The 26,199-nt window shown below is 38.6% G+C and overlaps 1 protein-coding gene across 3 annotated transcripts in view; it reads right to left on the reverse strand.

Annotated features, from left to right (window-relative positions):
• The window catches only part of FNIP1 (folliculin interacting protein 1), a 160,896-nt gene that overhangs the window by 67,817 nt on the left and 66,880 nt on the right, over positions 1–26,199 (reverse strand). The window lies entirely within an intron of this gene.

Below are 26,199 nucleotides of genomic sequence, written 5' to 3' on the forward strand. Positions count from 1 at the left end.
TAGTGACATAATACATTACAGCAGTTTTCAAATTATTTGATCTCAAACCCCCTTTTAGGCCTTTTGTTTGTGTGTTATATCAATCAATATTCTCCCATATAAGAAATTAAAACAGAGAAACTTTAAAATATTAACTCACTTAAATATAACAATACACACATTACAGGTTAACATTAAATAACATATTTTTATGAAAAAAACTTTTTTCATTAAGTAACATTAACATATTTTTATGAAAAAAACTTCCATGGAGAGATGTAGGGATGGGAGAAATAAAAATGAAGCTTTTATATTTTACTAAATGTGTGTCTCTACATATATGAACTTATGTTTATTATTTTGAAATGAGAATGTATTCATGTATTGAACAGTTAAATTTTTAATAACAGCTGAGTTTAGGACCAGAAGGCTGTACAGTGGTGTAATATGAAAGAATCATATATTTCTATTTCTTTTTCTCTCTGCTCTTGCTTTCCTCCTAATTCCCCCACAGGTTCTAGAGCTTTCACTGCCCACAACTACCGAAGTTGCAATCCACCAAGGACTTTGATACTCCTAAAAGTATTCTGGTGCTTTATCATAGTTACCAGTATGTAACTTTTCCCTGTAAAAGACCTCAGTAGGTTTTCAGAAGAAGTAATGTGACTGAAATCACAATTTTTGAAGGCCAATTATTTTACAAGTTGCCACCATCACCAAAGGCATTGTAAAAGAGAACACATGATAATTCCAAAAATGTAAAGAGCATGATAAACTAAAAAGAACAAGGGCTTTAAAACTAAATAGACATGAATTTAAATCCTGGCTCCTTGGCAAGTTACTTGACCTCTCTAAGCTTATCTATTTAATGAAGAGAAAGGGGGGTGTGTGTGTGTGTGTGTGTATCTCATTATGTACTTATACATAAATAAATATATAAAGTGCCCTACACAGCATCTAGAACTAGCATATGCTTACTGGTTTTTAGTTATCAATACTATAGAAAAAAGCTGAAGTAAGAAAAACTGAATGCCTACTGAAATAACTGAATGCCTAATCTGGAGTCAGGAACTTCACTAGTTATTTCCATTTGTATTATTTCATTTAGAGACTTACTAAAAATATTGATTATTTTTAGTACTGATATTCTTGGCCATATCTTAATAAATTTCTACTTAATGATCACCATCAAAATTATAGGCCTTCAAGCATATTTTCTGTAATATTCAGGACAATAGATATTATAACCCAGTTTAACTGATAAGAAACCTGAAGCCCACAGAGGTTAAGTAACTTCACCAAGATTACAAGAACTAGTAGGTCTATAATATACTTAAAGGCAAAACCCAGCTAGCTTTACATGAAAGATACTCAACATCACTAGTGATTAGGGAAATGTAAACTAAAACCACAGTGAGTTACCACTTCATGCCTATTAGAATGGTCATCATCAATAAATCAAGAGACAGGGACGCCCGGGTGGCTCAGTTGGTTAAGCGACTGCCTTCGGCTCAGGTCATGATCCTGGAGTCCTGGGACTGAGTCCCGCATCGGGCTCCCTGCTGAGCAGGGAGTCTGCTTCTCCCTCTGACCCTCCCCTCTCTCATGTGCGCGCTCTCTCTCACTCATTGTCTCTCTCTCAAATAAATAAAATCTTAAAAAATAAAAATAAAAAAAATAAATAAATCAAGAGACAACAAATACTGGCATGGATGTGGCAAAAAAAAAAGGGAAGCTTTGTGCATTACTATAAATTGGTACAGCCACTATGAAAAATAGCATGGAGGATCCTCCAAAAATTAAAACTTGGAACTACATTACAATGCAGCAATTCCACTTTTGGGAATACATATCCAAAGGAAATGAAAACACTAAGTCAAAAATATATCTGCACCCCCCATGTTCATGGCAGCATTATTTACAATAGTCAAGACATGGAAAGAACCTAAGTTTCCATCAACGGATAAATGGATAAAGAAGTTGTGATATATATATATGATAGATATTCAGTATATCTATTATATATAGATATAAATATATATCAGCCATAGAAAACAAGGAAATCCTACCATTTGCAACAACAAAGATAGACCTTGAAGGCATTATGCTAAGTGAAATGTCAGAGAAAAACAAATATTGTTCAGACTTGTGGTTACCAGCAGTGGAGGGTGGGAGGAAGGGAATTGGAGGGGGTGGTAAAAGGTAACAAATTTCCAGTAATAAGATAAATAAGTACAAGGGATGTAATAATGTACAAGAGAATAACTATAGACAACACTGCTATATGATATATGAAAGTTAAGAGAATAAATTCTAATAATTTTTATCATAAATAGATTTTTTCCTTTCTTTTTATTCTATCTACATGAGACTATAAATGTTAGCTGAACGTATGGTGGTAATCACTTCACAGTATATGTAAATTAAACCATCAGGCTGTACATCTTAAAACTACGGAGTGATATATGTCAATTATTTCTCAGTAAAACTGGGGGAAAAAACCCAAACTCAGTGGGCCTGTTGCAAACCACAATTTTATAAGTTAAAAAAAGTATGTGAGTATTACGTGGACCAGTAACTAAGAAACAAAGTTGAATGAAACAGTCCCTTTCCTCATGGAACTAACGAGAGAAAGAGATATTTAACAAATAACTAGACAAATATGTATAATATGTGTATATATATGTATAATATATAAATATATATATATTTTTTCAAATATATCCAATCATGTTAGCAACAGCTAACTCATATTGCACTTACTATCTGCTCAGGTACTAGTCCATTTTACATAAAGCCACTCCTTTACACCTCACAACAACTCTATTATCCCCATATTACAAATGAAGAGGTTAAGGATCAATGATGTTTAAGTGAACTGCCTAAGAGAGAACTTAACCTAGTCTAGGGAGATCAAGGAAGCTGGGACTACAAAAAAAAGGAAAGGAGTTAAAAGGTGAAAGAAGAATGGGAGGGCTAGAAAGATATTCCAGGCTGAGGGAACTCTGTATATCTAATCTCTGAATCATGAAGGAATTTGCCATAGGAAGGAAAGGGACAAACATACATCAGTTTCAAAACTGGAGCATAAACATGTGCATAAGAAGATGGCGGAGGAGTAGGAGACCTGGATTTCGTCTCCTCTCAGGAATTCAGCTGGATAGGGATCAAACCATTCTGAACACCTACAAACTCAACAGGAGATCGAAGAAAAGAAGAGCAACAACTCTCTCATCAGAAAAGCGACCACTTTCTGGAAGGTAGGACGTGCGGAGAAGTGAATCCGAGGCGATATTCGGGAGGATAGACGGCAGGGGAGGGGCCTCCGTCGGCCGCTTCTGGCAAGTGATAGAGCCGCGGAGCACAAAATCGGAACTTTTAAAAGTCTGCTCCGCCGAGGGACGTCACTCTGGTGGCTAAGCGGGGGGTGGAACCCTCCGGGACAGTGTGGTCTCAGGACCCTCGGGGTCACAGAAAGACCGGAGGTGCCTGAGTGTGGCAGAGCTCCCAGGTATCGGAGCAGGGAAGCCGGCTGCAGAGGCGGAGCCCAGGCGCGGGCTCTCAGCTCAGGGTTGCCATAAACCGTGATCCGCGGCACAGTCGGGCCCCTGCTCCTCCAGCAGGGACCCAACAAGCGGCAGATCCGGGGAGACTCACCTTCCTCCCCCGGGAGGAGCCGCGCGGGAGTGCGCCGCAGGGATCGGCTGGGTTTGGAGACTCCACACGGGGTCAGGTGCCAGAGATAGAAACAGGCGGTCACAGGCCGGGTGAGCACGGAGTGAGGCCGGGGACCGGGGAGACGGGAGTCACTGACGGCTTTTCTCTGGGAGCTCACTGAGAAGCGGGGCCCCGAGTTCTCGGCTCCTCCGGGGCGGAGATTGGGAGGCCGCCATTTTCACTCTCCGCCTCCAAAGCTGTAGGGAAAGCTCTCAGGGAACAAAAGCCCCAGAGATCAAACCCAAGCAGATTACTTAGCCGGGAGGGGGCAAGGGCGAGGCAATTCTGCCTCCGGCAAAGACATTTGGAAACCACGGCAACAGGCCCCTCCCCAGAAGATCAGCGAGAACAGCCAGCCAAGACCAAGTTTACCGATCAATGAGAACGGCAGAACTCCAGCTCTAGGGGACTACTGCACATAGAATTCATGGCTTTTTTACCATGATTCTGTAGTCTTTCAAAGTTAATTTTTTTTCACTGTCTTTTTTCTTTTTTTTTCTTTTTGAATTTTTCTTTTTCCCTTTTTCAACCAACATCTTATCAATCCCTTTCTTTAAAAAAAACATTTTTATTTTTCATTTTTAGAGTCATATTCTATCCCTTCATAGTAGTTACCCGTATTTTTGGCTTATATATATAAGTTGTTCTCTCTTTAAAATTTTGAGATAGTTTCTTCTAACAGATTAAAATATACCCTAAATCTCTAGTATATGGTGTTTTCTATTCCCCTGCCTGATCACATCCTCTCCCTTTTTTTTCTTTTTTTAAATCCTCTTCTTTCTTTTTTCAAACAACTTCTTATCAATTCCTTTTATAAAATTTTTTATAATTTCCATCTTTACAGTCATATCCCATCCCTTCATCATATCAACCCTTATTTTTGTACATATATAAGTTTTTCTTTCTTTAAAATTTTGGGAGGCACTTTCTTCTAAAAGACCAAAATACACCCCAAATCTAGTGTGTGGCACTGATCTATATACCAGCCTGATCACATTTAATCACATTCTGGGGTTTTTTTTGTTGTTGTTGTTGTTTTGTTTTGTTTGTTTTTGTTTTTATCTTTATCTTTTTCTTTTTTTTCTTTTTCTTTTTTCTCTCTTTCCCTTTCTTTTCCCACTGCTTCAGGTCTTTTCTGATTTGTTTAGAGTATATTTTCTGGGGACGTTGTTCCTCTGCTAGCATTTTTTCTCTCATTAATCTATTCTCCTCTGCACAAAATGACAAGATGGAAAAAATCACCTCAACAAAAAGAACAAGAGGTAGTACCGACTGCCAGGGACCTACTCGATACGGACATTAGTACGATGTCAGATCTAGAGTTCAGAATCATCACTTTAAAGATACTAGCTGGGCTTGAAAAAAATATGGAAGTTATTAGAGAAACCCTTTCTGGAGAAGTAAAAGAACTAAAATCCAACCAAGTAGAAATCAAAAAGGCTATTAATGAGGTGCAATCAAAAATGGGGGCACTAACTGCTAGAATAAATGAGGCAGAAGAGAGAATCAGTAATATAGAAGATGAAATGATGGAAAATAAAGAAGCTGAGAAAAAGAGAGATAAACAACTACTGGATCACGAGGGCAGAATTCGAGAGATAAGCGATACCATAAAACGAAACATTAGAATAATTGGGATCCCAGAAGAAGAAGAGAGAGAGGGGCAGAAGGTATAATGGAGCAAATTATAGCAGAGAACTTCCCTAAATTGGGGAAGGAAACAGGCATCAAAAGCCAGGAAGCACAGAGAACCCCTCTCAAAATCAATAAAAATAGGTCAACAACCCGACATCTAATAGTAAAACTTACGAGTCTCATAGACAAAGAGAAAATCCTGAAAGCAGCTCGGGAGAAGAGATATGTAACCTACAAGGGTAGAAACATTAGATTGGCAACAGACCTATCCACAGAGACCTGGCAGGCCAGAAAGGACTGGCAGGATATATTCAGAGCACTAAATGAGAAAAATATGCAGCCAAGAATACTATATCCAGCTAGGCTGTCACTGAAAATTGAAGGAGAGATAAAAAGCTTCCAGGACAAACAAAAACTAAAGGAATTTGCAAACACAAAACCAGCCCTACAGGAAATCTTGAAAGGGGTCCTCTAAGCAAAGAGAGACCCTAAAAGCAACATACACCAGAAAGGAACACAGACAATATACAGTAACAGTCACCTTACAGGCAATACAATGGCACTAAATTCCTATCTTTCAATAGTTACCCTGAATGTAAATGGGCTCAATGCCCCAATCAAAAGACACAGGCTATCAGACTGGATTAAAAAACAAGACCCATCGATATGCTGTCTGCAAGAGACTCATTTTAGAACCAAAGACACCCCCAGATTGAAAGTGAGGGGGTGGAAAACCATTTACCATGCTAATGGACACCAAAAGAAAGCTGGGGTGGCAATCCTTATATCAGACAAATTAGATTTTAAACCAAAGACTATAATAAGAGATGAGGAAGGACACTATATCCTACTTAAAGGATCTATCCAACAAGAAGATCTAACAATTGTAAATATCTATGCCCCTAACATGGGAGTAGCCAATTATATAAGGCAATTAATAACAAAAGCAAAGAAACACATCGACAACAATACAGTAATAGTGGGGGACTTTAACACCCCCCTCACTGAAATGGACAGATCGTCTAAGCAAAAGATCAACAAGGAAATAAAGACTTTAAATGACATCCTGGACCAAATGGACTTCACAGACCTATTCAGAACATTCCACCCCAAAGCAACGGAATACACATTCTTCTCTAGTGCCCATGGAACATTCTCCAGAATAGATTACATCCTAGGTCATAAATCAGGTCTCAACCGGTACCAAAAGATTGGGATCATTCCCTGCCTATTTTCAGACCACAATGCTTTGAAACTAGAACTCAATCACAAGAGGAAAGTCGGAAAGAACTCAAATACGTGGAGGCTAAAGTGCATCCTACTGAAGAATGAATGGGTCAACCAGGAAATTAAAGAAGAATTAAAAAAATACATGGAAACCAATGAAAATGAAAACACAACTATTCAAAATCTTTGGGATGCAGCAAAGGCAGTCCTAAGAGGAAAGTATATAGCAATACAAGCCTTTCTCAAGAAACAAGAAAGGTCTCAAGTACACAACCTAACCCTACACCTAAAGGAGCTGGAGAAAGAACAGCAAATAAAGCCTAAACCCAGCAGGAGAAGAGAAATAATAAAGATCAGAGCAGAAATCAATGAAATAGAAACCAAAAGAACAGTAGAACAGATCAACGAAACTAGGAGCTGGTTCTTTGAAAGAATTAACAAGACTGATAAACCCCTGGCCAGACTTATCAAAAAGAGAAGAGAAATGACCCAAATCAACAAAATCATGAACGAAAGAGGAGAGATCACAACCAACACCAAAGAAATACAAACAATTATAAGAACATATTATGAGCAACTCTATGCCGGCAAATTAGATAACCTGGAAGACATGGATGCATTCCTAGAGATGTATCAACTACCAAAACTGAACCAGGATGAAATAGAAAACCTGAACAGACCTATAACCACTAAGGAAATTGAAGCAGTCATCAAAAATCTCCCAAAAAACAAAAGCCCAGGGCCAGATGGCTTCCCAGGGGAATTCTACCAAACATTTCAAGAAGAATTAATACCTATTCTTCTGAAACTGTTCCAAAAACTAGAAATGGAAGGAAAACTTCCAAACTCATTTTATGAGGCCAGCATTACCTTGATCCCAAAACCAGACAAAGACCCCATCAAAAAGGAGAATTACAGACCAATATCCCTGATGAACATGGATGCAAAAATTCTCACCAAAATACTAGCCAATAGGATCCAACAGTACATTAAAAGGATTATTCACCATGACCAAGTGGGATTTATCCCTGGGCTGCAAGGTTGGTTCAACATCCGCAAATCAATGTGATACAATACATTAACAAAAGAAAGAACAAGAATCATATGATCCTCTCAAGAGATGCAGAAAAAGCATGTGACAAAGTACAGCATCCTTTCTTGATCAAAACTCTTCAGAGTATAGGAATAGAGGGTACATACCTCAATATCATAAAAGCCATCTATGAAAAACCTACAGCGAATATCATTCTCAATGGGGAAAAACTGAGAGCTTTCCCCCTAAGGTCAGGAACGCGGCAGGGATGTCCACTATCACCACTGCTATTCAACATAGTATTGGAAGTCCTAGCCACAGCAATCAGACAACAAAAAGAAATCAAAGGCATCCAAATTGGCAAAGAAGAAGTCAAACTCTCACTCTTTGCAGATGATATGATACTTTATGTGGAAAACCCAAAAGACTCCACCCCAAAACTGCTAGAACTCATACAGGAATTCAGTAAAGTGGCAGGATATAAAATCAATGCACAGAAGTCAGTGGCATTCCTATACACCAACAACAAGACAGAAGAAAGAGAAATTAAGGAGTCGATCCCATTTACGATTGCACCCAAAACCATAAGATACCTAGGAATAAATCTAACCAAAGAGACAAAGGATCTGTACTCAGAAAACTATAAAATACTCATGAAAGAAATTGAGGAAGACACAAAGAAATGGAAAAACGTTCCATGCTCATGGATTGGAAGAACAAATATTGTGAAGATGTCAATGTTACCTAGAGCAATCTACACATTCAATGCAATCCCCATGAAAATACCATCCACTTTTTTCAAAGAAATGGAACCAATAATCCTAAAATTTGTATGGAACCAGAAAAGACCCTGCATAGCCAGAGGAATGTTGAAAAAGAAAAGCAAAGCCAGCGGCATCACAATTCCGGACTTCCAGCTCTATTACAAAGCTGTCATCATCAAGACAGTATGGTACTGGCACAAAAACAGACACATAGATCAATGGAACAGAATAGAGAGCCCAGAAATGGACTCTCAACTCTATGGTCAACTCATCTTTGACAAAGCAGGAAAGAATGTCCAATGGAACAAAGACAGTCTCTTCAACAAATGGTGTTGGGAAAATTGGATAGCCACATGCAGAAGAATGAAACTGGACCATTTCCTTACACCACACACAAAAATAGATTCCAAATGGTTGAAAGACCTCAATGTGAGACAGGAGTCCATCAAAATCCTAAAGGAGAACACAGGCAGCAACCTCTTTGACCTCAGCCGAAGCAACTTCTTCCTAGAAACATCGCCAAAGGCAAGGGAAGCAAGAGCAAAAATGAACTATTGGGACTTCATCAAGATAAAAAGCTTTTGCAAAGCAAAGGAAACAGTCAACAAAACCAAAAGACAACCGACAGAATGGGAGAAGATATTTGCAAATGACATATCAGATAAAGGGCTAGTATCCAAAATCTATAAAGAACTCATCAAACTCAACACCCAAAGAACAAAGAATCCAATCAAGAAATGGGCAGAAGACATGAACAGACATTTTTCCAAAGAAGACATCCAAATGGCCAACAGACACATGAAAAAGTGCTCAATATCGCTCGGCATCAGGGAAATCCAAATCAAAACCTCAATGAGATACCACCTCACACCAGTCAGAATGGCTAAAATTAACAAGTCAGGAAACGACAGATGTTGGCGGGGATGCGGAGAAAGGGGAACCCTCCTACACTGTTGGTGGGAATGCAAGCTGGTGCAGCCACTCTGGAAAACTGTATGGAGGTTCCTCAAAAAGTTGAAAATAGAGCTACCATATGATCCAGCAATTGCACTACTGGGTATTTACCCCAAAGATACAAAAGTAGGGATCCGAAGGGGTACGTGCACCCCGATGTTTATAGCAGCAATGTCCACAATAGCCAAACTGTGGAAAGAGCCAAGATGTCCATCGACAGATGAATGGATAAAGAAGAGGTGGTATATATATACAATGGAATATTATGCAGCCATCAAAAGGAATGAGATCTTGCCATTTGCAACGACGTGGATGGAACTGGAGGGTATTATGTTGAGTGAAATAAGTCAAACAGAGAAAGACATGTATCATATGATCTCACTGATAGGAGGAATTCTTAATTGCAGGAAACAAACTGAGGGTTGCTGGCATGGGGGGTGGGGTGGGAGGGGTGGGGTGACTGGGTGATAGACACTGGGGAGGGTATGTGCTCTGGTAAGCGCTGTGAATTGTGCAAGACTGTTGAATCTCAGATCTGTACCTCTGAAACAAATAATGCAATATATGTTAAGAAAAAAAAAAAGAAGAAGAAGGTAGCGGGAGGGGAAGAATGAAGCAGGGGAAATTGGAGGGGTAGACGAACCATGAGAGACGATGGACTCTGAAAAACAAACAGGGTTCTAGAGGGGAGGGGGGTGGGAGGATGGGTTAGCCTGGTGGTGGGTATTGAGGAGGGCACATTCTGCATGGAGCACTGGGTGTTATGCACAAACAATGAATCATGGAACACTTCATCTAAAACTAATGATGTAATGTATGGGGATTAACATAAGAATAAAAAATAAATAAATAAAAACAAAAACAAAACAAAACAAAAACATGTGCATAAAAGTGTGCATAAAAGTTCTTACTACAAACACACACACACACACACACCCTTCTCCCCTACCAACTCCCCAGCTGTTCAGTTTCTTTTCTCTCTCACATTCTGAAGTCATGGCTTTTCTGAATCCAAACAGCAACAATTTCTGTGGAAGATGGTCTAGTGAGGGGACAGAGCACAGTCAGCAACCCTCAGGTAGACATAGGCCATCTATGAGCACAACTGTAGAGCAAAAAGGATTCAGTTTTTTTTTCCTTATCTTACTTTCATTCCTAAAGGAATCATGCCATACTTTATTTTTAACCCACAAAAAATACGTTCTAGGAATGCATAAAAAATGTTATAAACATCACTGGAAAAACCTGGCTTTTTATAGATTATAATTTTTATTAACTATTTTTTTTTCCATCTTCACATAATCACAAACAAGTTGCAGGTTTAGTTCAAAGAATTTTTTTTTCTGAATTAAATGGGAGTAAGTTGACTACCTGATACACTATGAACTCCTAAAGTATCAATACCTGAATGTGTATTTCCTACAAACAAGGACATTCTCTACATAACCACAATACAGCTACTTTTCATGTGGCATATGATCTCAATGCCCATTTATGATAATATTCTTGACACTGATGATCAGTATCAAGTGATTAAGGTGGTGCCTACCAAGCATCTCCACTGTAAACAAATGCTTTTCTCCTCTATCATTAACAATATTTTGGTTGGGGGGACTATGAAATTCATATGCTGCTTATACTTATATGCCATAATATACTGTTTCTCACCAAACTTTCAATTTATTTAGATCATATAAACTCATGGTTTCCTATTTCATTCAATGGGTTGTAATTTGCTACTATCATTACTTGTTTTTATGCTAGAGTTTTCCCTACTTAGCCAGTGACAACCCCTTCAAGCTGGCTTCTATGTTCCTTTGACATGTTCTCATCATTTTTTAAGCTTTCATCACAAGTTCCAGGCTTATTCTTTTCCTTCCCTGCTTCAGCCCAAGGACCAGTCATTTCTCTAAGAAGCCCTGGTTCCTTTTAGTGGAAAATGGAATCTAGACAATAAGATCTAGATGCTAGGTATGCCCATTTGTTGGGGACTCACTGTTCCTCTGCTTTCTCAGTAGATAGAGCTAAAGAGTATACATATGTGTTTAACACACACATAAACAAGTTTATATCTAGTTTATCATATTTATGTATATATGTGTATGAGTGTATATGTGTGTGTATATATATGTACATATATATGCATATATATATATATATAAACTTAAGTTCACAATAAATCCAATTCCAATCCAACACCACAGGGTTCTTCTAGTTTTCTCCTTTTCCTTATTTATAACTTCCTTTTCTAACATTCAGAAAAACAGGCCTCTCATTATCCTTCATATGTATTTATTTAATCAACTCCCTCATATGAAACCAGTTTTTCATTTCCCCTGTCACTCCCTCACGTGCATGGACGTTTTCCTCAGGCTCAGACAGCCAAGATGGATATCCTCCCCATCCAATACTGTATCAAGCAGCACCTTATGGAGATGCCCTCCTTAACTTACTTGAGCTCCAACACTCTGCTCTGGGCCACCATGCCTCCAACACCTGACATAAGTGTTCAGCCCTACCTAATGGTTTTAGGACTAAATTGTTCAGAAAGGGGAAATGGATGGGAGGAAGGAAGACTTGGGGGATCAAAAATTTTAACCTGGACACATGTATCAGATTCTATATCACAAATGAAATTCAAATAAATAACCAGCACTTATATAGTATTTTTCAGTTTACAAAAGTTTTTCACATGAATTTCCAACTTTTTTTCTTGTTTTGTCAACTTTTAGTAATATAAGAAATCCATTCATATGATTCAAAAGTAAAAACAATATAAAGAAGTATATACACAGAAATCTAGATCTGACCCTTTTTCTAGTACCCTGTTTCCCACTCCACACATTCCCAATAGGTAAAATCCCTTTAAATGGTTTATTATTATCCTTCTAAAAACTCTTTTTGCAACACAGTATTACTTTCCTTCCACTATTAGAGAAACGGTAAGTAATTCAGTTCTGCCTTGCTTTACGGTTCACTAAAAGCCTAGAGAATCTTCCCATTTATCTTTAGAAATCCTCTTTATATATATATATACATATATATATATATATATATATATACAGCTAAATAGTATTCCAGTGTGTAAATACATTATAGCTTATTTAACCATTCCTGTTAATGATATTACTGGTGAAACTGCTGAGTCAAAACAAAAATAGATACAACTTCCGGCGAAGATGGCAGAGTAGGAAGATCCTACCTAACTTCATCCCATCCCATGAATACAACTAGATAACACCCACATCAGTGTAAATAACCAAGAAAATAACCAGAAGTCTTGCAGAACAGACTCTCCACAGCTAAATGTAGAGACGGAGGCACGGTGAAGAAGGTAGGAAGGGCAGAGAAGCCATCAGGAGTTAAATGGACCACAAGACTATCCACATGAGGGAGGGACACCGCAGGCTCCGAGAGGGATAAAAAATGGACCCTCAGGCCTGGTGCCCCAAGCACTGGGAGCCCACATGCAGGCCTCCATTACATTTGGATTTTGAAAACCAGTGGGCCTAATCTCACAAGTTGTTATAGTCTGTGGAGTAAACACCTGGAACTGTAAAATTCAGCAGGCTCAGCTCTAGGAGAGCAGAGAGAGCAGAGGAAACTGTGCCCCTGCTCTTAAAGAGATAGCACCACAAACAGCCCCATGGAGATACAGCACAGAAGGAGCAGTCTGAAAAACGTGTAGGGTAGACAGGGGGGTGAGTTGTTTACTAATCTCAGAGCAAGTGAGGGAGGAGCAGGGATCCCTGAAGACTTCTCCAGGAACAAAGGAGCCATCAGGCACCATTCCAGCCCCCACCCCACCCACCAGCCTAGACACACAGACACCTGGGGGAAATAGCCCAGCGCAAACAAACTCCAACTAACTTGCTAAGAGAGCACCTCACCCCTGTGTTCTCCTCAGTACATGCCCCCACCAGCCAGGCCTGGTTCCAGGCAGCCCCTCCCACAGCAAACCTACACAAACCTGGCTAATACCAAGAAACCACCCCTCCTTTCTCCTGCAGACCTGCCTCCTCCAATACGCCCTTGGCCAGAGCCCATCCAAAGTGGTGCACAAACCTGGCACCATGCAAGCAGCCTTGAGAGGTGCCAGGACCACTTCAAAGTGACTCCTGCACAAGGAGAGAGGAAGACAACCACACATACCAGTTTAACTGAGGTCCAGCAGTGAGGGGCAGATATCTGGTCTGACTGTGGGCCCCACCCACCACCAACGAAAGCTTCTGAGGTAAACACAGGCAAAGCACCCTGCAGTTCCGTGCTACCACATATCTGGAAAATGACTGGTCTGACTCATCAAGAACAAGGCAGCCCCAAACGGCCCACTAACATAGGAACCAAACTCTGCCAACAAGAGGCAAAGAGAGCCATGGTACACAAATGGACTGAAGGCAAATGCGGCTCAGCCACAACAGTGGGGTGCAAGCAATATGCATAGGAGACATCCCTGAAGCTCCAGGTTCTGGTGAACAAAGGACACTGCACTACAGGACACTACAGAACCTGTTCTTCATAAAGCCACTACTTTCTTTTTTGTTTTTTTTTTAAAGATTTTATTTATGTGAGAGAGAGAGACAGCATGAGAGCAGGGAGGGTCAGAGGGAGAAGCAGACTCGATGTGGGACTTGATCCCGGGACTCGAGGATCATGACCTGAGCTGAAGGCAGTTGCTTAACCAACTGAGCCACCCAGGCGCCTACTTTCAAGAGCAGGAGACATAGCTGATTTCACATAGAAACAGACACAGAGAGTTAGACAAAATGAAGAGACAGAGAAATATGCCAAATGAAGGAAGAGGAAAAAAATAACAGCAAGAGAACTAAACAAAATGGAGATAAGTAAAATGCCTGAAAGAGAATTTGAAGTAATGGTCATAAAAATACTCACTGAACTTGAGAAAAGAGTAGAGGACCTCAGTGACACCCTCAACAAAGAGACTGAAAACATAAAAAAAACCCAATCAATGATTAAGAAATCAGTAACTGAAAATAAAAATACACCAGATGGAATAGTAGACTAGAGGAAGTAGATGAACAGATCAGTGACCTGGAAGACAGAGTAATGGAAAGCAATCAAGCTGAACAGGAGAGAGAAAAAGTAATAATTAAAAATGAAAACAGACTTAGGGAACTCAGAAATACCATCAAGCATAATAACATCGACATTATAGGGATCCCAGAAGGAGAAGAAAGAGAAAACGAAGCAGAAAATTTATTTGAAGAAATAATAGCTGAAAACTTCCCAAACTGGTGAAGGAAACAGAAATCCAGATCCAGGAGACACAGAGAGCCCCCAACAAAATCAACCCAAGAAGGCCCACACCAAGGTACATAGCAATTAAAATGGCAAAAAGTAGTGACAAAGAGAGATTTTTAAAAGCAACAAGAGAAAACAGTTACATAAAGAGAAACCACATAAGCCCATCAACCAATTTTTCAGCAGAAACTCTGCAAGCCAGAAGAGAGTGGAATGATATATTCGAAATGCTGAAAGAAAAAATCTGCAACCAAGAATACTCTATCCACCAAGGCTATCGTTCTGAATAGGAGAGATAAAGCATTTTCCAAACTTAGAGCTAACATCAACTTAATAGTTATATGCATAATATGTTATATATAAACCTAATAGTAACCATAAATCAAATACCAGTAAAAGATATGCAAAAATTTAAAAAACGAAAATCCAAATACATCCTAAAGAAAGCCAGCAAACCATGAGAGAACAGAGCAAGAAAAGAAAGGAACAGAGAAAAACTACAAAAACAATCACAGAACAAGTAACAAAATGGCAATATGTACATACTTATCAATAATTACTTTGAATGCAAATGAAGTAACACTCCAATCAAAGGACATACAGTGACAGATGGATAAAAAAGCAAGACCCATCTATATGTTGCCTCTAAGAGACTCATTTCAGACATAAAGTCATGCAGAGTGAAAGTAATGGAATGGAAAAGCATTTCCCATGCAAATTAAAGTGTAAAGAAACCTGGTGTAGCAATACTTGTATCAGACAAAATAATATTAAAACAAAGACTGTAACAAGAGACAAAGAAGGATACTATATAGTAATAAGGAGGACAAGCCAACAAAAAGATATAACAATTATAAATATTTACATAAAGCAGCTAATAACAGGCATAAAGAAAGTAATGGATAGTAACACAGTAATAGTAGGGGACTTTAACACCCCACTTACATCAAATGACAGATCAACCAAACAGAAAATCAGCAAGGAAAGAGTGGCTTTGAATGACACAGTGCACCAGAGAAATTTAACAGATAGATTTAGAACATTCCATCCTAAAACAGCAGAATACACTGTACATGGAACATTCTCCAAAACAGATCATATATTAGGCTACAAAACAGGTATCAACAAACTAAAAAAGATCAAGGTCATACCATGCATCTTTTCTGACCACAGTGCTATGAAACTAGAAATCAACCACAAGAAAAAATCTAGAAAAAACACAAATACGTGGAGGTAAAATAACATGCTACTAAACAATGAATGGGTCAACTGAGAAATCAAAGAGGAAATGAAAAAGTACATGGGAGACAAATGAAAATGAAAATACAATGGTCTAAACCTTTGGGATGCAGCAGAAGAGGTTCTAAGAGGGAAGTTTATAAAAATACAGGCCTACCTCAAGAAAAAATAAATAAATAAACTACCTGACCTCATACCTAAAGGAGCTAGGAAAAGAACAAACAAAACCCAAAACCAGTAGAAGGAAATAACTAAATAACAAAGATTAGAGAAATAAACAAAATAGAAACTAAAAAAACAAGAGAACACATCAATGAAACCAGGAGCTGCTTCTTTGAAAAGATCAACAAATTGATAAACCTTGGCCAGACTCATCAAAAGAGAGAGAGAGAGAGAGAACTCAAAATCTTAAAGGAAAAAGGAGAAATAACAAACTAACATGACAGAAATATAAACGATTATAAGAGATTATTAAGAATTACATACCAACAAACTAGACAACCTAGAAGAAATGGAAAAATCCCTATATACATGTAATCTCCCAGAACAGAATCACAATGAAATAGAAAATCTGAATAGACCAGTACCGGCAACAAAACTGAATCAGGAATCAAAAATCCCCCAACAAACAAAAGGCCAGGACCAGATGGCTTCACAGGAGAATTCCACCAAATACTTAAAGAAGAGTTAATACCTATTCTTCTCAAACTATTGCAAAAAACTGAAGAGGAAGGAAAGTTTCCAAATTCACTGTATGAGGTCAGCATCACCCTGATACCAAAACCAGATAAAGACACCTTTAAAAATGAAAGAAATACTGGCAATATCCCTGATGAACACAGATGCAAAAATTCTCAATAAAATACTAGCAAACCAAATTCAATACATTAAAAAGATCATTCACCACAATTAACTGGGATTTATTCCTGGGTTGCAAAGGTTACAATATTTACAAATCAGTCAACATGACATATCACATTAGCAAGAGAAGAGATAAAAACCATATGACCATTTCAGTGGATGCAGAAAAAGCATCTGATAAAGTATAACATCCATTCATGATAAAAACCTCAACAAAGTAGGTTTAAAGGAAACACAGCCCAACATAATAAAAGCCATATATGAAAAACCCACAACTAATATCACACTCAGTGGTGAAAAATTGAGAGCTTTTTCCCTAAGATCAGGAACAAGACAAGGATGTCCACTCTCACCACTTTTATTCAACATAGCACTGGAAGTCCTAGCCACAGCAATGAGACAACAAAAAGAAATGAAAGGCATCCAAACAGGAAAGGAAGAAATAAAACTTTCGGTAACTAAGGTGATATGATACTATATATAGAAAACCCTAAAGACTCCACCAAAAAACTACTAGAACCAGTAAGTGAATTCAGTAAAATTGCAGGATACAAAATCAATATACAGAAATCAGTTGCATTTCTATATGCTAATAATGAAGCAGCCAAAAGAGAAATTAATAATCCCATTTACAACTGCACCAAAAAGAATAAAATACCTAAGAATAAACTTTGCCAAAGAGATCAAAGACCTATTCTCTGAAAACTATAACACAATGATTAAAGAAATTGAAGCTGACACAAATAAATGGAAAGATATTCCATGCTCATGGATTGTAAGAACAAATATTATTAAAATATCCATACTACCCAAAGCAATCTGCAGATTTAACACAAACCCTATCAAAATACCAACAGCATTTTTCACAGAACTAGAACAAAAAAATGCTAAAATTTGTATGGAACCCAAAGACCCAAATATCCAAACACAACCTTGAAAAAGAAAACAAAACTGAAGGTATCATAATCCCAGATTTTAACATCCACTCCAAAGCTATAGTATTCAAAACAGTATGGTACTGGCACAAAAACAGACACAAAGATTGATGGAATAGAGAGGCCAGAAATAAACCTACAATAATATAGTCACTTAATCTTCAACAAAGGATGCAAGAATATACAATGGGAAAAAGTCTCTTTAACAGATAGTGTTGGGAAAACTGGACAGCTATAGACACAAGAATAAAACTGGACCACTTTCTTACACAATACACAAAAATAAACTCAAAATAAATTAAAGACCCAATTATAAGACTTGAAACCATCAAAATCCTAGAAGAGAGCATAGGCAGTAATCTCTCTGACATCAGCCATAACAACATTTTTCTAGATATGCCTCCTAAGGCAAGGGGAAGAAAAGCAAAAATAAAGTACTGTGACTACTTCAATCTAAAAATCTTCTGCACAGCAAAAGAAACAATTAACAAAATTAAAAAACAGTCTATTGAATGGGAGAAGATACTTGCAAATGACATATCTCACAAAGGGCTAGTATCCAAAGTATAAAAAGAACTTCTAAAATTCAACACCAAAAAACCAAATTATTCAATTAAAAATCGGCAGAAGACATGAACAGACATTTCTCCAAAGACATACAGATGGCCAAAACACACATGAAAACATGTTCTACATCACTAATCATCAGGGAAATGCAAATTAAAGGCATAATGAGAGATCTTTTACACATGTCAACATGGTTAAAATCACAAACACAAGAAAAAAGAAATGTTGGCAAGGATGTCGAGAAAGGGAACCCTTGTGCACTGCTGGTGAGAATGCCAACTGGTACATCCACTGTGGAAAACAGAATTATATTTGATCCAGAAAATAGAATTATATTTGATCCAGTAACTCCACTGCTGGGTATTTAACCAAAAAATACAAAAACAGTAATACGAAAAGATACATGCACCACGATGTTTATTGCAGCACTATTTACAATAGTCAAATTATGGAAGCAGCCCAAGTGTCCAATGGCCCACTGATAGATGAATGGATAAAGAAGATGTGGTTGCATGTGTGAGTGCGTGTGTGTGTGTGTGTGTGTGTGTATGTAACTCAATATTACTCAGCCATAAAAAAAAATAAAATCTTGCCATTTGCAACAACATGGATGGATCTAGAGAGTATAATGGTAAGTGAAATAAATCAGAGAAAGACAAATACCATATGATTTCACTCATAGGTGGAAAAAAATAAGAAAAAAAATGAATATGGAAAAAAATAAAAAACCAGACAAACCAAAAACAGACTCTAAACTATAGAACTGATGGTCACCAGAAGGGAGGTCAAGGGGAATGGGTGAAATAGATGAAGGGGATTAAAAGAATATTTATCATGATGAGGACTGAGTAATGTGTAGAATTGTTGAGTAACTATTTTGTACACTTGAAACTAATACAACACTGTATGTTAACTATATTGGAATTAAAATTTAAAAGACTCTCTAGGGATGAAGAACGAGAATCGTATTTTTAACAAGTGCCCCAGGACACTGTCACACACAGAAGATTCACTGGATGGGACCATCAGTAGGATTTCTTTCAACTCTAAAACTCTGTTCATTCTCATGACCTGAATTTTAGTTACCTCTATTTTTCTGTGAACAGAATTAAATTTTAAAAAGGAAGGCAATGATATTGCCTAAGAACCTACAATTTGGCTGGTGCTACATTTGGGGTCTTACACACATTGCTGTATTTTCCTGCACAATAATCCTTTGAGGTAGGTATTATTACTATCACCACCACAGTATGCATAGATTCCAAGTTGGAACTCTGTACAAACTTCCAAATGTAGGATAAGTTCTGAGGATGTAATGTATAGCATGGTGACTATAGTTAACAGCACGAAAGTTGTCAAGAGGGTAGATTTTAAATGTTCTCATCACAGGGGCGCCTGGGTGGTTCAGTTGGTTAAGCACTGCACTCTTGATTTCAGCTCAGGTCATGATCTCAGGGTTGTGGGACTGAGCCCTGAGTCAGACTCCTCACTCAAGTGGGCAGTCTGCTAGAGATTCCCTTTCTCCCTCTCCCTCTGCTCACCATCCCCCACAACCACCGACCCCCCACCCTGCTAAGTCTCTGTCTCTCTGAAATGAATAAATAAATCTTTAAAAATAAATAAAATAAAGGTTCTCATCACACACACAGAAAAATTAACTTTGTGACTTGATAGATGTGATCACTAACCTTATTATGGTAATCCTTTTTCCATATATACATAGGTAAAATAACTACATTGTGTACCTTAAACTTACACAATGTTATATGTCTACTGTATTTTAATAATGCTGAGGGAAAAAAAGGTGGGACTTTTGTACAGTACCTTATCTTAATACAAGAGATTACTATTTTAGGAACTGTTTCTTCATCCTCTTTCAATCAATGAGTTTCTCCTACCGTGAACATTAATTACCTGATGTTATGATGATGATATAAAAATAATAAGGGGAGACTGGGTGGCTCAGTCAGTTTAGCGTCTGACCTTTGGTTTCAGCTCAGGTCCTGATTTTATGGGTTGTGAGATTGAGCCCTGCAGTTAGCACTGCGCTGAGGGGGGAGTCAGCTTGGGATTCTCTCTCTCCCTCTCCCTCTGCAACGCCCCCCCCCCAAACTCTCAAGTGCACGCACATTCCCTAAAATAAATAAACCTTAAAAAAAAAAACAAACCATAACCTTCATCTTAAGTACTCTTCGACTTACTTTTCTTACCTATTTAAAATTTAGTCTTCTTGTATTTTATAGGTTTTGTAAGGCAATTTAAATCCTTTTTATATGGAGCTTACTGATTCCTGTATATTAACTTATACACAACTCCTATTACCTAAAATCCAATGTTCCAAATTTGATATCATGTTTAACACTCAACTATTAGCACTTGAACAATGCTTCATAGTGTACAAAACTCACATTGTAATGTGTATTCACCTTTCCAAAGTTATGTGAATTTGCAGATGTACAACTTTTTACTTGTATGCAATGAATGAAAGCTGAAGCATGAGAATGATCATATAACTTCACTAGGAACCCATGAAATAGCATTACATTATCATGAAAACAAAAACAATGTCCAGGATAAGGATAGTATCACGTGATCAAATCACATAGGCTACATCATTGTTCAAAGAAATGACATCTCAATAATTTTTTTTTATTCTTATATTAATCCCCATACATTACATCATTAGTTTTAGATGTAGTATTCCATGATTCATTGTTTGTACATAACACCCAGTGCTCCATGCAGAATGTGCCCTCCTCAATACCCATTACCAGGCTAACCCATCCTCCCACCCCCCTCCCCTCTAGAACCCTCAGTTTGTTTTTCAGAGTCCATCGTCTCTCATGGTTCGTCTACCCCTCCGATTTCCCCCGCTTCATTCTTCCCCTCCTGCTACCTTCTTCTTCTTCTTCTTTTTTTTTTTCCTTAACATATATTGCATTATTTGTTTCAGGACATCTCAATAATTTTTACATTTCAGCTGTAAAATGAATAAGGTCTGAAGATTGAATGTAAAAAAATAAAAATACATTTTTACAAACAAGGGAAATTACTTTACTAAAATCATTGAATGTATTCAATTTAATCAGGTTTTACAGTTCAACAGTCACTTTTCATTAAATATAATAGAGCTGGAAGATGTATGTTCTGAAAAGCTATACAGTGATCAATATAATTTTATTTTAGCATTATGGGACAGTATTTAGGCATGCAAAGTACTTTAATTTCTTTTTTTTTATTAGGTTCAATTAGTCAATGTACATCATTAGTTTTTGATGTAGTGTTCAATAATTCATTAGTCGCATATAACACCCAGTAATTTCTGACACAAAATCAAAGCATTCATGTAATTCACCATAGAATTTAAAATGTAAAACACACAGCTCCTCATTTCCTCCCCAAACCCATTAAATATACTCTAAATACAGACTATTTTCTTTGCATGGAAATACAGAAATGATCTCTTTATCCTTATAAGGTGCTGTCATGCATGCTCTTCATAGAGAATTCTTTGGTTCAACCAAACCCAGGTTATGAATCAGTGTGTCATGGTGAAAATACTACCTACCTTCCTTCCTACCATCCCATTTTAAAAAATACTCAATAAAGTGAATTATGACCATCTAGCATCTTTACAAAGAAAACTGTCATGTGTCTTATCTAAAGGGACCTCATTAAGTATTTTTACAATGGTCATTTCTTAACGCTGATGTAGCTTCAAATGAAATATACTTACAAATAAAAATTTTTTTTCAAACATAATCCTTAAATTCAGATTCAGGCTGCTATTAAATTGCCTCAGAAACTTACAGCTGTTTCCAAATTGGAAACGTTAATTTCTTTTTGGTAAAGGGAACAGAGTGAAGCAATCTGGTATGACATATTATAAACCTTAGTTCTCCATTTATAATTTATGATATTACTTTCTCAACGTTAGGACAAAACTTTTCTCAATAAAATTTTTGGTGAAATATATGGCCAAATTAATATTTATAATCCTTATCTGATCTGGTAGATTTATTTATTTATTTATTTATTTATTTATTTATTTATTTATTCCAACTTTTTTTTAATTTCATTATGTTATGTTAGTCACCATACAATACATCATTAGTTTTTGATGTAGTGATCCACGATCCATTGTTTTCGTATAACACCCAGTGCTCCATGCAGTACGTGTCCTCCTTAATACCCATCACTGGGCTAACCAATCCCCCCTCCCCCCTCCCCTCTAAAACCCTGTTTGTTTCTGAGAGTCCATAGTCTCTCATGGTTCATCTCTCCCTCCAATTCCCCCCGTCCATTTTTCCCTTCCTTCTCCTAATGTCCTCCATGCTATTCCTTAGGTTCCACAAATAAGTGAAACCATATGATAAGTGACTTTCTCTGCTTGACTTATTTCACTTAGCATAATCTCCTCCAGTCCCATCCATGTTGATGTAAAAGTTGGGTACTCATCCTTTCTGACAGATGAGTAATATTCCATTGTATATATGGACCACATCTTCTATATCCACTCATCTGTTGAAGGTCATCTCGGCTCTTTCCACAGTTTGGCTATTGCGGACATTGCTGCTATGAACATTGGGGTGCATATGGCCCTTCTTTTCACTACATCTGTGTCTTTGGGGTAAATACCCAGTAGTGCAATTGCTGGGTCATAGGGTAGCTCTATTTTTCAATTTTTGAGGAACCTCCACACTGTTTTCCAAAGTGGCTTGCATTCCCACCAACAGTGTAAGAGGGTTCCCCTTTCTCCACAACCTCTCCAACATTTGTTGTTTCTCTCCCTGTCCATTTTTGCCATTCTAACTGGTGTAAGGTGGTATCTCAGTGTGGTTTTGATTTGGATTTCCCTGATGGCTAATGATGATGAACATTTTTTCATGTGTCTGTTAGCCATTTGTATGTCTTCTTTAGAGAAGTGTCTGTTCATGTCTTCTGCCCATTCTTTGACTTGATTATTTGTTTTTTGGGTGTTGAGTTTGAGAAGTTCTTTATAGATCTTGGATACCAGCCCTTTATCTGTAGTGTCATTTGCAAATATCTTCTCCCATTCTGTGGGTTGCCTCTTTGTTTTGTTGACTGTTTCCTTTGCTGTGCAGAAGATTTTTATCTTGATGAAGTCCCAAAAGATCATTTTTGCTTTTGTTTCACTAGCTTTTGGAGATGTATCTTTTGTTTTTGTTTTTTTTTTTTTAAGATTTTATTTATTTATTTGAGAGAGAGAGAATGAGAGACAGAGAGCAGGAGAGGGAGGAGGGTCAGAGTGAGAAGCAGACTCCCCGCTGAGCAGGGAGCCTGATGTGGGACTCGATCCCGGGACTCCAGGATCATGACCTGAGCCGAAGGCAGTCGCTTAACCAACTGAGCCACCCAGGCACCCCTGGAGATGTATCTTGAAAGAAGTTGCTGTGGCCGATGTCAAAGAGGTTACTGCCTATGTTCTCCTCTAGGATTTTGATGGGATTCCTGTCTCACATTGAGGTCTTTCATCCACTTTGAGTTTATCTCTGTCAATGGTGTTAGAGAATGGTCGAGTTTCATTCTTCTGCACGTGGCTGTCCAATTTTCCCAGCACCATTTATTGAAGAGACTGTCTTTTTTCCATTGCATGTTTTTTCCTGCTTTGTCAAAGATTATTTGACCATAGAGTTGAGGATCCATATCTGGGCTCTCTATTCTGTTCCATTGGTCTGTATGTCTGTTTTTGTGCCAGTACCATGCTGTCTTGGTGATCACTGCTTTGTAATACAGCTTGAAATCAGGCAACATGATGCCCCCAGTTTTGTTTTTCTTTTTCAACATTTCCTTGGCGATTCGGGGTCTTTTCTGATTCCATACAAATTTTAGGATTGTTTGTTCCAGCACTTTGAAAAATGTCATTGGAATTTTGATCAGGATGGCACTGAAGGTATAGATTGCTCTGGGTAGCATAGACATTTTAACAATGCTTATTCTTCCGATCCATGAGCATGGAATATTTTTCCATCTTTTTGTGTCTTCTTCAATTTCTTTCATGAGTGTTTTGTAGTTCCTAGAGTATAGATCCTTTACCTCTTTGGATAGGTTTATTCCGAGGTGTCTTACGGTTTTTGGTGCTATTGTAAATGGAATCGTTTCTTTAATTTCTGAATTGTTTTTCCCTGGCCTCCTCTTTTCCCTTTTTATCTATTATATTGTCTTCCAGGTCGCCTATTCTCTCTTCTCTCTCAGTTACCCTAGCTGTTAGATTATCTAGATTGGATTGGATCTCATTGATAGCATTTTTAAGTTCTGCCAATTCACCTTTTAGTTCTGCCCTTAGAGACTCTATGTTGCCAGTAATTGATTTCTCCATTCTAGCCATTGTCTTCACCATTGCTAGCCTGAATTCCATCTCCGACATCTTGGTTATATCTGCATCCATTTGTAAATCTGCAGCATAAGTCATAATCTCTGAGTCTTTTCTATTTTGGGGACTCCTCCTCCTAGTCATTCTGTTGATGGGTGTTTGAGGGAATGTATAGAGTCCAAATTATTGACCAGAACCCAAGCAAGATGCACCTGTTTTCTTGGGCCCTTAGGGTTGCTGGCCTCTTGTTTTCCCAGCCTGTCTTCTGCAGGAGGGGCCTGCCGCGCTGTTACTCAGGCAACCCTGTTTAGGCGGAGTTGCCCTGCGCCCCTGTAGTGGGGGATGGGCTCAGTGGGAATCAGTCTTTGGGGCTTTTGTTCCCTGGCGCCTTTCCGCATCTCTTCCGGGAGTCAGAGCAGAAGAGACCGTTTCCAACCCTCTGCCTCAGAGCAGAGAGAGACCGCAGTCTGTTCTTCAGTGAGCTCTCCAGGCCACACGGTCTCCATTTCTGTCCGTGCTGCTATAAACTGCAGCGTCCTGGGTTGTGCGCCCCTCCGCAGTGCCCCCAGTCCTGCCTCCAGGTCAGGGCGCACCTCTGCCCTTTGTGCTTCTAAAACTGCCAGCCGCTCCCAGTTAGTGCGCAAACACGTGACTCCGCCGCTCGGGGTTTCCACCCCAGGGGTTGCAGTTCACCGGCGCGACCCCGGCGCACCGGGTTTCCAGCTCGGAGGCTGCAGTTCGTGTGCGTGCGACCGTCGCTCCGGGTTTCTGTCCCGGGGGAGGGGGGGGCTGCGGTTCGCGTGCGCGCAACCCCGCCGGTCTGGTTTTCCACCCCGGGGGCTGCCCTAAAGTCCTTTCCCAACACTACCAGTCTGCAAGTCTGTGCCCCGTCCAGAGCACGCGAGGCTGTCACTCACCGGCAGTGTAGGATCCCCACGGCCAGGCACCCTCCCGCTGCCATTTATCCTCCAATATCTGCCCAGGGAATCACGGTTCTCCGCTTCGGACCTCAAAACCAACCGCCTGCAATATTCTGTTTGTAGAGATCCAGATCTTCTTACATCTCAGGCTGGTTTCGTGGGTGCTCAGAGTGGTGTGGTAGATATCCAGCTCAATTCCGGGGACCAATTGAAATAGAGTCCCCTACTCCTCTGCCATCTTTCCCCCCCTTCTTCCAACTTTAAAAGACAGAAAGCAAAACCACCCAAAAAACCCACCACCACCACCCTTCTTGAGCCTCCAGGTTCCAGCTCATCTCTCCCCTGGTAGACTGATTTAAACTAAGAGGAAGGACACAAGAAGTGACTTCAATATTTATATCAAAATAGAATGCTGATCTGCAAAGACAAAGGTGAAATGATTTACCTTTATCCAATAAACTGCTAATGTCTAAACTATCTCATTATGTACAGACTCAAAATATTGTGTAGAAAGTAAAAAATTATCATTTACATCACACAGTCCTTCTTTGCCTATATAACCCACATGATCTGATTTTCCAAGGGTATTGTAATAGTAAAGTGGATTTAAAAAATGACTTATAGATTCAAATAGCTTGCAATTTGGAGGAAACAATGAGTATTTTGATGTGATTCATGGTGTTCAAAAGGAACATATGAAATCTTCATGGAAGTATTTACAGGATTTTGATAATAAACTTCCTAACTATAACTAAAACTGATCAAAGTATGT

Source organism: Neomonachus schauinslandi, chromosome 7 (assembly GCF_002201575.2).
Source record: "Neomonachus schauinslandi chromosome 7, ASM220157v2, whole genome shotgun sequence".
Lineage (NCBI taxonomy): Eukaryota > Metazoa > Chordata > Mammalia > Carnivora > Phocidae > Neomonachus > Neomonachus schauinslandi.